This window comes from Cyanistes caeruleus, chromosome 3, assembly GCF_971803275.1.
Source record: "Cyanistes caeruleus chromosome 3, bCyaCae1.hap1.1, whole genome shotgun sequence".
In the NCBI taxonomy this organism is placed as follows: Eukaryota; Metazoa; Chordata; class Aves; order Passeriformes; family Paridae; genus Cyanistes; species Cyanistes caeruleus.
Genome location: NC_141703.1, coordinates 98,056,531 through 98,069,060, shown reverse-complemented (window position 1 = coordinate 98,069,060; position 12,530 = coordinate 98,056,531). Strand labels below are relative to the sequence as shown.

The following is a 12,530-nucleotide window of genomic DNA, read 5'->3' as shown; positions in this document are numbered from 1 at the left end:
AAAAAACCAGGCCATGCCAAATCAAGTGTCCCTGTGTAGAAGAGGTTTCAAGTGGCTGCTGCAGCAATCTGATTTGAAGCTTTCTAGTTAGTATTACTTTTGTTCATAAGCTAAAAAAAAATCAAAATTCATTTTACTACCTATGTGTAAACTACTAGGTTTATATTTTCTAATACCTTTTTAGGTCTTAGTTCATAGTTGAATGTCAGCTCCTGAAAAACTTGCCAAATATGAGTGGCTTGTGGATTTTTTTTTGGGTTTTTATGTCTTAAAGCTGTGGTGTGTGTACCCCCATTCAATAGGCTTGGATTTTATTAACTAGGCTTATCTGTGTGTAGTCCTGACACTTGCAAACCCTCCATATGTCCAGCAGCTAACTTCCAAGGCATGAGAACAAGGGTTCCATCAGTTTTAAAAATTAATGTATAGCATTACTTTTAGAATTGCATATTCATCTTGGCTTAAATTTTGGGCAAATCAGCTGCCCATGTCACAGTCTTGATTTTGATTTTCTTCTCATTTGTCTATCTTGCTTTCCAAGATTATCTGGCCATTGTGAGTCATGACAGAGGCAGCAGGTATAAACTAGAAGGAAACTTTTCCTCACTTTGAGGCCCCTGGTTGGTACAAGGAACAGCACTGGCTGCTCAGTACTTTTTCCCTTGTTCATTGGACACTTATTGACTCGCAGCAAATTAGCACAGTTGAATTAATTCTGAGTTACAGATGAGGGAACAGTGTCCTTACACTGTTCCATTTCAGCCACTTGTAGGGGCTTTTAATCTGTTTTCAATACATGGTCAAAACCCCAGGAAGGTGATGCAGCCCTCTCTTTGTGCCAGGAGGAAGGTAATAGCAGCAGTGCCAGCAGTGGTAGCAGCTTGTTCTGTGCTGAAAAGAGCATCAGGGCTGCAATGAACCTGTGACTGCCTGATGGAGCTCCTGGGTGACTGAGGCCACCAGGCTGTGTGTGGGGAAGGACCAGGTGGCAGCAAGGGCAGACAGCTGTTGGAGAGAGCCAAGACACCAGGAAACAGCAGCTTTGCCAACCAGACCATCCATCACCAGCCATAATGCCCTGCAGGGGTCTTGAGCACTGGTAACATGCAGCCATGTCCTCTGTGTCCCCCTGTGCTATTAGTGCATACTGGGACTGAGGAAGAGACCCAGAAAGAGTTCCCAGGGGAGCATGCAGCTCTCTAGACTTCCAGATGCATGATGTGCCTGGGGTATTTGTCTGAGATCAACAATGACAATGTCTGTGGGAGGTGTACACAGGTAGAAGAGCTGCTCTGCTTGTTGACTGAGCTTTGGGATGCAGTAGACAGGTTGAGGAGCATCTGTGAGTCTGAGAAGGGGGCTGACTGAGGGAACCCTACTGTCCTCTCTGGAACAAAAATGTTAACTAGGTACAACACCTGAAAAGGAGTATCTTGTACTCTCTCTCCAGGTAGAAGGCACTGACTTGAGGAACTGAGGTAAAAGGAAATCAGTCTCTACTGGGGCCAGGGAGAGAACCTTTTCTTTGTCTCCTTGCCTCTCCATGTTACTCAACAGCTATCAGGCTCTGCAGTTGGATGGACTGGGATATAATCTGGTTGAAGAACACCTTCTTGAGGCGTCATCACAGTCAAGTTGGCTTATTTCCCTTGTTGAGAAATATATTCAGTGCAAGGAGATCCATTTGCAGGCTGTGGTGAGAGCCACAGTGTGGCACCAGCCAGCTGAGGGGACACTCAGAGACATGGCAGGAGCTGACAATCCCATGCACTTGGACTGCAAGGGTATGAAAAACAGGGTTGCAATTGTTTAATGTCCCTCCTCAGAGCCACCCAAAATGTTTGAGTTATGTTGTTATTTAGTTATTGTACCAAGATTAAATTATTTGAAGGATCTTTGAGATTCCACTATGGGAAACCTACAGTCAAATTGGTGAGAAAGCCTGGTCTGACTGTGAGTGTGGGGTGTGGAGCTGTGAAGGGGTTTTAATTCCATCTCAGATGGTGCAAGTGGTCCTGGGTTACTGGACAGACAAGTTTTCTTGACACCCCCATCAAGATTGCCTCCCTGAAGAAACAAGTGTAAATTTATGAGAGGACCATCAGGTCTGATCTATTGACCAAACCTACCTTTAAGAGAAGCTTGCAGCTTCTCTGGCACTTGTGTTAAAGATATTAACAGGAGACTTCCTAGCCTGATACATGCTTTTACATGCATGTACCAATGAAGTTGTAGTTAGAAGTCCAAAGGTTATCAAAAGAGAGCTCAAGGCCTTGGTTAGATTGGAAAAGGGACTAGAAATGCAGGTAAGATTTTCCTCTGTCCTCCCAGTTGTAGGGAATGACAATGAAAGAAACAGGTGGCCTATCAATGCCTGCATCCTGAATGAGGGTGTGTTAGTGTGGGCTTTTGTGCTGCACCATAATGCAAATGAGTACACTGGAGCAAACATACATGTTTGTATGTGAAGGCAGGCAGTATGTGGGACAAACAAAAAGATATGATAGCTTTGTCTCTGTCCCAGAGCTAAGACATCACTGTCATGAGTGAGACTCTGGAAGAGTCCAGTGATGAAAAGCTGTGGTGTTCATAGGCTCCTCAGGGAGAGGTAGGTGGGGCAGGCAAGGAGGAGGAGGGGTGCTCTAGGTAAAGGATGACTACACAGCACTCACAACTAAAGGTGATGTGGCTGAGAACTTCTGGCTAAGGACCAGCGAAAAAACTAATGAAACAAATATTGTCAGAGTTTGCCAAAGGTCCCTCTACCAGCAAGGTAACAACAATGTATTATTCTTGAAGGAATTAAGGCAAATCACTACATCAGTGACTCCTGTCCTTATGGGCAATTTTCACTTCACAGATATTAGCTGGGACTATCATACAGTAGGCATTGAAAAGGTTTTTCATCCTGAAAATTCAGGATTTTCCTGAAACACTTTGAATATTACTTTTTGATACAGGTACCAAGGGAGCTGATTAACAAAAACGCCCTGCTGGAAGTGTTGTTGTTCTGTGGATGAAATGATGTTTGGTGTCTGTCTTGGCTCCAGCTATCACAAAGTGGTAAAGTTTAAAATCTGTGGTGATATGAAAAAGCTCTGTTAGCAGAGTAAACATCCATGGCTTTTGGGACAGCAAACTGTTGGCTGCTCAAGGATTCAGTTAGTAAGGTCTCATCAGAATCTGCTTTTGAAGGAATTTGGGTCCAAAAATGCTGGTCAATATTTAAGACCACAGGAGCAGGTAATTCCAGTGTATCAAAGTTTACGGGCTTTGGAAGTCAGGTCAAGTTTCACAGGAGGATCACAGAGATACTGCCACTGCAGGCAGAAAATTCATATGGCTTAAAACTCCATTGCAATTGAAAATGGGCAGTAAGATGTGGGGTCACAAAAAGGCTTTAATCATGTTATCAGCAAAAAGAGGACTCAATAAAACATTGGTGTGCTACTTGAAGAGATTGGTTAGCTCACAAATAAGAATGGAGATAAAGCAGAGTGTACTAAAATAGTCGATGTTAGATGTGTCGATGTGCAACAAGCATCAGTGCCAGGTTCTGCATCTGGGGTGGGATCATCCTGGATGTGTGTACAGACCAGGGACAAGGGGCTGGAATGTTGCCCTGCAGGAAGAAATCCGGGGGTTTGGTTGATGGTAAGATCAGTATGAGTCAACAGTGTGCCCCGGTGGGTATAAAGGGCCAACCCTACCCTGGGGCAGGAGCAGAGGGGGAAGTGGCCATATCTCCCCTCTGATGTCTGGGGATGAAATGGCAGCACTGCACTGGGGGAAGTTCACATGGGATACTCTGACCACTGAGAGGCTGCTAAGCACTGGAACAATCTCCCTAGGGAAGTGATCAATGCTGTAAACCTGTTGATATTCAGAAGTGTTTGGGCAATGCTCTTAAACACAAGGTTTAACTTTTAAATTACTCTATGGGTAGCCAGGAGTGTGACTCGATGATCCCTGGGGATCTCTTCCAAGTTAGGATATTCTGTATACTTGTTTTCTTCTTCCAGCTGAAAGAAGATGATGCACATTATGATATTTATATAGTAGTGTAAATTACATTTGTTTGTTTTTTCCACATGCCTATATTTATGAAGCAAGGAAGCTGTATTTCATATTTTTGTTTGCAATATCATGGAAATAAGAAAGATCTGGAGAGAAAATATCCTGTTTCTAAGTTTTCTCACAATAGTTTTTAATGCTTTCATTCTTTTCTTACCCTCTGCCACTGCTTAAAAGAATAAAATCTGTTAACAGGCATATGTGATCAACAGCTCCTCCTACTTCAAATCTGTCTTTAAGCTTTGCTTTTTGGGAGTCCATCCTACATTAACCTTCTGCTAGAGTTTATATCAAACCAAAAATGCGGTAACTATGGTGCTTTGCAAATGTGTGTGTTTGTGAAATTGTGAACTTCTGCATTTGCTAGTCTGTTGATAGGGTATGGCTGAAATCTACTGGCAAAAGTACAAACATAGGCTCTGTGAAAATTGAATGAACAGTTACTTGGAGACGCACAAAAATTGAACTTTCATCCATTTAGGAAATAAAGCATTCTGATTTAACTGGTATTTTAGAATAAAGCGACATCTTCAGATTCTGAGGATTCAATTGTTTCATGATATAAGACAAATAAAAAGATGGTGCTGAATGAACTAGTGGCTTAACTGAAGAAACAGTGTGGTCTAATTCCATTCCTTGATTGTTAAAATTTATCCCTCTTTTGGATAGGGTTTTATGGAAGGTTTTGTTTGCTTCATTACTGGAAGGTTTAACATTGCTTTTTCTAATGCTGGTTTTTAGAATTCTCTTCAGATGTGTGTGCTCAAGGCTTTTAATGACTACTGACTGATTCATTCATTCTGGTCCATTTTCAAGGCTGTGCCTCTCTATCACAAATGTCAAATATATTTGTATCCTGAGGGATCTCCATCACTCTGAGATTTTATTTTATTTTTTTTATTTTATTTTATTTTTTTATTATCTGAAAGGGAAAAGGATGTTGAAAGCTACAAAAATAAAAGATTTAAAAAGAAGCAACATACCCACAGGCCATCTCTGAATGATAAGAATTCAAGAGGCTGAGCTTTTTTCCTAGTGAGTGACCAAATGAAGCTTTTCTGTTTGACATTCTCTTCTGCTTCTTCACCTGTGCCACACAAAGACTTTTAGTCTCCATCTGCTAAATAAAATCTATTTCTAGGTCAGGCACACCTCACACTGGAAAGGGAGAGATGTGGCAGAGATAAAGGAAGGTTCAAAGCTCTTCTGCTTTTACTCCCAGACATTATATGGTTAATCTGTTTACTAGGACAGGTCTGAAAACTAATGATAATTATTTACTTTCTAAAGTAAATGCTACTCCTCACCTTGAAGTCATATCAGAAGTGATTGAATATTCATGAGTTGTTCTTCAGAGTGGGATAAAGGCTTCTCCACCTGGTTGTGTTCTTACCGATATTCAGGAGAACAAGGAATATATCTTGCAGAGCAACGAGCACCCAAATTTATTTTCTGCAGAAGGAAATAGCATGCTGTGTGAGCTGACAAAAAAGGAAACCTTGAACAGTTTGAAGGCCACCCAATGTACATAATTCTGGAGTTCAGCTCTGACAGATGCGTGAGACTCACTGTAACTCGCTGGCTTCTAAACCCTTTTAAAAAAATGATGTAACCAAATATGACTACAGTGTAAAAATTATTGGTTTGTTGTTTTTTTGTTTTTTTTTTTAACTAACATAGGAAAGAGAAAGGAGAATTCTACATAAAATCACAGGGTGGTTAGGGTTTGAAGGGACCTTGCATATCATTTAGTTTCAACCCACCTGTCAGAGGCATGATTCACTAGACCAGGTTCTTCAGAGCTCCGTCTCATACAGCCTTAAACACTCCAGGGATGGGGTATCCACAGCTTGTCTGCACCACCCATTCCAGTGTGCATTCATGAAAATGAATTAATATTCCCTTACTCCAGATAGATGTTCAGATAAAAGGCAAACTGAAAAGAAGGCTGTGAACCTCTGCCCTTCTTTTTCTTTCCTTTTCTCTTTCCTTGTCTTTTCTTCCTTTCTATCTTCATGCTGCATATTCTTTCTTCAGCTCCACCACAGCCTGGTGCTGCCAGGTGCCATCCAGTATCATTTAACTATTCCTCTTTGTAAAAGATCAGGGTAGCAAATGCTCTAATATCTTTTGTAATCACGGATTTTAGTCAAGTTTAAAACGGACATAAAAGCAATGACCACAACAAAGAAGATTGGGTTGGTTTTTTTTTTTTGGGAAATCACACTGCTAATACCTGTTAAAAGTTATGTGCATTTCTGGCTTAGCATGGAGTCCTGATTCTTGTGCCAAAGACTGAGAGTGCAACTCTTTGGAGAAATTAAAAGGTTATCTTGAGTTTTTGATGTATGGGCTTAGGGAGGTTGAGTAATTTTTGGTTCTGTTTTGGAGTCTCTTTTACACATAACTGATACTCTAGGATCCAAGTTTGTCTTATTGTCTTTCAGGCTTAGGAACAACAGTAAATCAGTTCTGTTAATTCACCAAAAGGTGAAGCATTACTTTAGAGGATTCTTTTTTTCCTAATCTGGATCAAGCAAGGTTTATCTTATAGACATTTTATATAGATGTAGTTATACTTCAGTTAGTAGAGAGACATTGATTATAGGATTCTTAATTGTTTGAATTTGATTCAATCAGCTGTATAAAAGACAACCGTTGAAGATGGAATTTGCTTGAAAAACAGGGAGGTCGATTTCATTTTGAAAAGGGAATTCTATATTTTTTGAAGCTTCTAAAGAGTAAAAATATAAGAATTATGCCTTGTTAGGATAAGATGGTTTAAATGCATAGGACATGTGGCGTATGTTTTCAAAAGTGAGGACTAGGCACAGTTTGGGACTATTTAAAATAAATATTTTAAAACCATATCAGGGACTTACTCCATCCTGTGCTGGCATGAATTACAGTCCTATTTCCAAAGTACTCTTCCCAATAGTGCTGAATACTAGAGGCAGTTACAGAGGAATACTAACAGAAGTTGGATGTAATGTGCTGTCCTGGCTTCTGCATCTCAAGGCAGGCACAGGAGATTTAATTGCTGCTCTTGTAACTAGTCAAAATGACAAAGGGAATGCAGTAGCTGAGACAGAAAAATCTGTGACTCCAGTTTGCAGCAGAGATGTCTGTGGTGGGCTATGATTGAGGTTTATAAAATTGGTGAAGGCAAGAGAACTGCTATTCAGCAAATCTTACCACAGAAGAGCTGGGAAATGAATTGAAATAGATTTGAAACAGATAAGTATGCTTCAATACTGTGCATAGTGGACTTCTGGATGTTGTGGAGGTGGACACATGTGAACAGATGCAAAAAAAGATGGACAAACTGTGAGGGATGACTGGTCCATAAACAGATAGAGGATAGGTAGGGATACATTTTAGCATTCATAATCCATTTCTTGTAGGTGGTAGGGGAGCACCAGAGTGATGGACTCTAGGCAGTGTTGAGTATCATGTGTCCTCCTCCCACTGGCCAAGGCTCCCCATGGCTCTGGCCAGGTAAGGTGGGTTTTGTGTCCTTAACACAAAACAGTGTTAAGTGGAAAACAAACAAAACAGTGGAAAATTTCATGTAGTGATCACTGGGCTTTGCACTCCTCGGAAGGAAGGGGTAAAATCCAAGATGCATTTTGAACCTAATGTATAGTTTCAGCTTGGGCCCCAGCTTGCTTACCTTAGCTGTCATTACTCTTTTGAGCTGAAGCTGAGCTGCTGGCTTGTGGTTTGAAATCCAAGACCTAAAAGTGACATCCATTTTCATGAGCAGTACTGACAGAATGGTGAATTGCAGCTGTGGGCAGGGGCTACTGTCAGCCCTGTACCTGCTGCTGTCCTGATGTAATCAAAGTCAGGTTGCATGACTGGTTAGTCTCCTGCCCTTTTACTGGGCAGCAAAGGAAACCTTTGCCTTCTTTCAGCTGAGAATGATGTTGCTTGCTGCTCTCCTTCAGCCAAGGAGAGAATGAGGAGAAGTCCAGGACTTGGCTGGAAGGCAAGACTGCTTTTGCTGCCTCCCAGCTGAGATTTTCTTTTTTTTTTTTTTTTCTCAACTGTGTGAGTACATAGTTCAGAATTGCTCTCTTTCTGCTTTTAGTCAAATCACAGGGAATAAAGCATGATGGGAGAGGAGCTTTTGGGCAAACACCTACCTCACCTGATGATGATGATAAACACCAGTGGCTGGAAATCTCTGTTGAGACCAATGTCTGCTTGTGTGAGTGCTTTACTGATGTGCTAAACTTGATTGTAATTATTGGTTTGAGTGGAAAAGTTATTGCTGCCAAGAATAGTTATCTCTCAATAGACCTGACCTTGGCATTGGCTGTAATTTGGAGACGACATGGGCAAAATAATTTTGCAACATGATCAAAATTATAATATTTACCTAAGTATTTGAAAACTTTGAAGTCTCAGATTGAAAGGTATGCATAATTCTTGGGGTTTAAGCAGTTACAATTTTTTCTTTCTTATTTTTTTGGATACCCAGTGTAAAGTAACCTACGCACAATTTAGCTGCTCACAATGTTTATCGCAGTACCAAAAGATAGGGCCTGAACAAGGAAATATGAATTGCTGTTAGTGTAGATGATCATTAAAAGTCTTTCATCCTAACAAGCAGCAGCATGAATATATTATTTACTTAATTTTAAAATACTGATGTGTTGGTGAAGAAGTGTTTGAAATGTTGAGTAGAACTGTTTTTATTATCTCTTGTCATTGTCAGTTGTTGACCTGAATAACACCTTCAAATCTGTTGCAAAAATAATCACTATGTAGAGTATACCATGTAGATTGCTTGAACAGAAGAATATTATTTATTCAGGAACCCAAATATCAGAAGATATTGACGTAACAAAAAAAGGAAATTTCTGCTAAAATTGGTCAGAAGCAGAAAAGCTTACGATGGAATCATATAATTAAGGTGTGGAAATCAGTGCTGCTAGGTGTTAAGTTAGGTCTTCATAATGTAGAATCAGGAAATTAAATTAATATGGCTGGACCTATGAATTATGATATTTAGCTACAGTAGTAAATGACAAAAATATTATGCTCTCATTTCCATTTCTGAAAGTGCTGTTTGTTGGTGCTGCTTGTTCTTTGGGTGAGACTTGGCTGCTGGTTGTACTCTGTGTCTGCCCTCTGTGGTGACAAATTAAGAGTCGACCAAGGACAAAGGTCTGTCCCTAGGCAACATTGTTATACTCACAACTACATTTTATAGACAAAAGCAATTGGTTTATTGGCCCCAAGACACCTTTGTCTGTGTGGACGTAATTTTTGTAATTGAGATGTAATCTTCCACTTTAGAATGGTCTTGAGAACTGTATGCCATTTGTGACACTTCATTTAAAAAATAAGGTAAAGTTTAGATAAACAAGGCTGCTGGCAGTGGCTGGAACACAAAAATCCACACTGTGGATTTTGCATTAGAGAATTAATCCTTATAGCTGCTTTTTGTTTCAGGTTTGGTTTCACATTTAAGTACTCAGCTGTCAGATATTGATATGCACAATCCTGAGTAACTGTTTGTACTGTCCCTGTGTGACAGGGACTCCTGTTCTTTGCCAGCTCAACATCCTGCTGAAATGATTTTGGAAACTCTTGAAGGTTTTTAAAGTAATATGAAGCTTCAGTCTTCTTCTTCAAGTACCTTATATAGAAATTGTTATAGGGCTGCTGGAAACTAGAAATCTTGCAAATTGAAGTGGTTTATTTATTTATTTATTTCCAGAAGAGACTGTCACTTTTTTCTAAGGACTGAGTAAACAAAGCAACCCAAATTTTCAGAGACATTTGTAGTTGTAATTGACAAACTCAGCTTTTGAGGTGGATGCTATCTAGAAATCCTATATAGAACAATTTGGACATTATCGTACCCATGTTTTGGAAACTGAAGTAGCCACTATTCACCTGGGAAAAAGTCCCAGCAGTATTTGAGGTAGAGCTGATGTACTCATGCACCAAACAGAGGTCTTCTGCTGTGGTCTCTGCTTCTGTAGAGAAAAAAACCCACAAAAGTACAAAACATTTTTTGTAATGTTTCTGCTTATAGCTTCATCACTTCAGATGCTGTGATAATCCAGATGCAGAGAAAGGGAAGCAAGTTCAGACTGTTTTCAGGTATTTTATAAGCCCAAGATTTTCTGGCCAGCCATTGGCTCTTGCATATTCTGCATATTTTTGCATATTTTGCATATTTGCATATGAACCAACTGTATTCACATTAACCACATGTTCTCTTCTTTTTTTTTTTTTTTAGCAGCTTAAAAATTGGAGCTTTTAGGTTGGACTTGATGATCTCAGAGGTCTTTTTCAACCTAAGTGATTCTGTGATTTTTCTGATAACTGTAACATTCACTTCAGTTTCTATCTCTTCAAAAGTGTTGATATTGAGGCACAGCATTTGGGATTAATGATAGATGAAGTGTTTAAGTGTCTCTGAAAATGAAACTCACAGAAAACATCCAAAGTGATTTTTAGAAGTATGACCATTAGTCATGATGTTCTCATTCTCAAAGGTGTATATTTAGGAATTCCATTTGTAAAAAAAGGCTATTATCACAGCTTGAAATATTTGAACTACAAAGGATAATTGCTGGTGTGACCAAAGTTTTAAGAGGATAATAAGTCTGTCCCTATGATGGCAGCACATAAGCTATCCAAGATTAGTTGTAAAACAATTTATCAGCCTACTATCAATCTGTATTTCCAAAAATCCTACTTGATGTGAGAGCAGCTAGATACAGTACAGTGAGAGGAGTTGAAGTAACTTTGAGATTTATCCACTTTGACCTTAAATGTAGGCCATATATGCTAGATTCCTAAAAATAACTTTAATATCTGCATTAGACTAGTTGTCAGACTGTGTTCAGCCTCACAGCCTGCTATGTTTCAACATGACTTGAATAAGCTTTTAGATGATGGCTTTAATCCCAGAGATTTTGAAGTAGCACCAGTGTGTCTTTTAAAATGCATGGCTATGAAGCAGCTGTTGGAAATAGCATACCATGGATGAATAGACTTCTCTGTTACATATATGGCACTTGCTACCATTTTTCCTTGAAAATGCATTTCTGCAATGAGCTGGTACAAGAAACATGGATTGATTACAAGGCATGGCTTAAATCAACCATGCAGTAAAGAGTGTGACTATCAGCTAATCTATGGGTCCAACTGCCTGTAGATTAGCTTCTAAAAATCTTCAACATATGCTTATCACCTTCTCTTCAGTGTATAGCTTTTGCATGTGAGTAAGAGCCACACATACAGCTGGAGTGCAAAGTTGATACTGGTCTGGGGAAAGGAGTTCAGCTGGTGCCTACATGCTTTGTATCTCTCAGGCTGAGCCTGCAAGCAGGCAGGCTTGGGTCCACATTCCCAATGAGACACAAAAGAAATCATGGTATTAATAAATTCAGAGTCAAATTTGTCAGAAAATAAAATATAGGAACATGAATGTACAAGTAGATTTGGACCTGCTTGGTTTCCATTTTTCTTCACTCTCTGTCTCTTGTTATGAGCAGACCTCACACAGGATGAAAAGCTTTCATTTATTATTAGAGTCTTTAGATTTATGTGTATTAATAAAAAGGGGCTCTTGACTCAAAAGCTCAGTAGAGAATAACTTACTGCTGTTACTCCTAGAGTGAGTCAGAGGAATGACAAGTGCCTGCTGCTTTTGGGGGGAAAAAAAAAGGTTTATAGAGAGACATCATTATCTTGGATAAGCAGCAGATCATCAAGTGCTATCAGCAGTTTCTGGCTTTCTCTAGGTGCTGGTGGTTGCCCACACAAGGAGAAGGCATTATCATGCCTAGAAGGAGAATTCCATAATCATAGAATCACATAAGGAACAAGGTTGGAAAAGAACTTTGAGATCATCAAGTCCAACTTATGGCCTAACACCTCCTCATCAACTAAACCATAGCACTGAGTGCCATGTCCAATCTTTTTTTAAACACCTTCAGGGATGGGTGACTCCACTACCTTCCTGGACAGATAATTCCAGTATCCAATCACACTTTCAGTGAAGAATTTTTTTCTAAACTTCCCCTGGACAGCCTAAGACTATGTCCTCTCATTCTATCAGTGCTTGCCTGGGAGAAGAGACCAACCCCCACCTGACGACACCTACTTTTCAGGTAGCTGTAAAGAGTGATAAGGTCACCTCCTTTTCTCCAGCCTAAACAACCCCAGCTCCCTCAGTCATTCCTCACAGGGCTTGTGTTCCAAGCCCCTCACCAGCCTCGTTGCCTTCTCTGGAGGTGTCCAAGTGTCTCAATGTCCTTCCTGAACTGAGGGGCCAAAACTGGACACAGCACTTCAGGTGTGATCATTCATTCCCATTCAATATTTACCATGGGTATTGCAATCCCTGAGCTATCATGGGTCCAGTGTGTTCAGAAGTGTTTGAGACCTGACTGGGTGGCTGATTGAGCCCTTGGAACTATTGCAGG

At 40.1% G+C, this 12,530-nt stretch overlaps 1 protein-coding gene across 19 annotated transcripts in view; it reads left to right on the top strand.

The window, feature by feature from the left end:
- Positions 1-12,530, top strand: part of LOC111940482 (uncharacterized) — a 193,288-nt gene that overhangs the window by 6,189 nt on the left and 174,569 nt on the right. The window contains exons 3-4 of one of the 19 annotated variants that reach the window (XR_015285106.1): positions 8,168-8,287; positions 10,127-10,194. The exons of 17 other annotated variants lie outside the window; for them this stretch is intronic. The gene's annotated coding sequence lies outside the window, so the exon portion shown is untranslated. Of the gene's footprint in view, positions 1-8,167; positions 8,288-10,126; positions 10,195-12,530 lie in introns of those variants that run through there. One more of the 19 variants, XR_015285096.1, reaches the window with a different exon arrangement.